The sequence below is a fragment of the Corvus brachyrhynchos genome, unplaced genomic scaffold (genome assembly GCF_000691975.1).
Source record: "Corvus brachyrhynchos isolate BGI_N302 unplaced genomic scaffold, ASM69197v1 scaffold806, whole genome shotgun sequence".
Taxonomy (NCBI): domain Eukaryota; kingdom Metazoa; phylum Chordata; class Aves; order Passeriformes; family Corvidae; genus Corvus; species Corvus brachyrhynchos.
This window is the reverse complement of record NW_008238454.1, coordinates 373,158-374,902: the sequence shown is the minus strand read 5'-3', so window position 1 is coordinate 374,902 and position 1,745 is coordinate 373,158.

The following is a 1,745-nucleotide window of genomic DNA, read 5'->3' as shown; positions in this document are numbered from 1 at the left end:
CCACGGCTCAGAGCAGCCACAGCTCCATCCCCATGGATGCAGGTAACCGCGTCTCCGGCAGCACCCTCCCGGGGCTCTGCCGCGGTCTCACGGCCTCTCTGTTCCCAGAGCATGTGGAGCTGGTGAAGAGGACGATGGCCAGCGTGAAGCTGCCCACCCTGGGCATCCCTGCCTGGGCCAGCCAGATCTCGGAGGAGCAGTGGAAGGACGTGGTGCAGCGCACGCTGCAGGCCCGGCAGAGCCTCGGCGGCCCCCGGCCTCAGTGGAATTGAGGGCTAAGCTGCGGCACAGGGGCTGCAAACCCCAGCCCTCCCTCCACCCTGGAAGCACCCACTGCCTCCGAGCCAGGTGCTGACAGGACTTGCCAGTATCAACCTTCCCGTTTGTCCCACTGACATTGTCTGATTTTCCTTCCCCCTCCTTTTTCTTGGTTCTGGCTGGTGCGTAAGTCAATGTGATGACCCGGTGTTGGCTTCCTCTACCTCTGAGAAGGTAGATTAGTTTCCATGCATGTGGGGCGATGGGGCTTGGCTGGCTTTGCCCAGATTCCCTCAGGACAAACACTGGACTTGTCCCCATGCTGACAGTACCAGAGATGTCACTCTCCAGGCTAGGGCCCCTCCTGTCAGGATAGGGCCTGTGTGTTGGAATACAAGAGGTGGAGCAAGATGTGTCATTCCAAGAGATTGGTTTTATTTAGTTCTGTACATACAGGGACATCTGTACAAAATCCAACACTTTCATACTATGTAATGCTCTACTGAAAATAAAGTACACCATATGTACATATGAACTGTAAGCAGCTTAATACTTGTGTCCAGGGTGTGAATGCAGTAGTTTTGCTTTTTCCCTCGGGAGGAGCAAGCCAGGTGGAGTGGAAGAGGCAGCTCCAGTTCTGTCCATTTGGCTGACGTGGGGAAAGGCGTAGGCAGAAATGAGCAGCACTAATGCTAAAAACCAAGTACTGAGCAAGGGGCAGCTGTAGTGTGGCAGACACAGGTCTGCCTTTGAGCAGTACATGTGGTGAGAGGGTGAGCACACTCCCCCCTGTCTCACATGGTCCCCTTCTGAGGTGTCCAGGACACTGGAATGAAAAGGCAGCAAACAAAGGATGATGTGAAGGTACTAAGCCTAAGTTCCCTGACCCAAAACAAGACACAAAAAGCTATGGGAACATCAAAGCTGTACAGCACGTAATCATGATGTGTTACAATCCTGCCCCTGCACACAGCACAACCCCAGCACCATTCCTCTGGCCAGGGTCAGGGGCTGCCAGCAGAGACGGATCATCTGCAGGACAGTGCCAGCCTCTGCACACCACAAGATTCTGTTCCCTCCGCAGGCAGAGCAGCCCACAGCAGCGAAAGGCAGCCACTGCTCAGCAGCAAGCAGGCTCAAGTGAGGGCACACCATGCTGCAGCAATCTAAAAATGAGGTCTTGGCTTAGAGCACAATGCTAAGCAGCCGGTTGGAGAGCCTGTACTGAAACAGGAAGGAGCCTCCTGCCCAGCCTGAGCCTGGCAGCCCTCTTTCCGCTGCGCTGCTCTGGCGCCTTCGGCACCACCCGGTGCATGTCCACATGCTGTGCCAGGTGTGAGGTAATTTATTGGCAGCTGATCATGAGCTCAGACTAATGTTCAAAATAAGCAATAACCTCCCTGAGGTGTTTCTGAAGTCTCCTGATGAACTGGCCCGTTGCGCGAGGCGGAGGGGAGGGGGGGGCCTGCGGGACCGGGGGGCGCGAC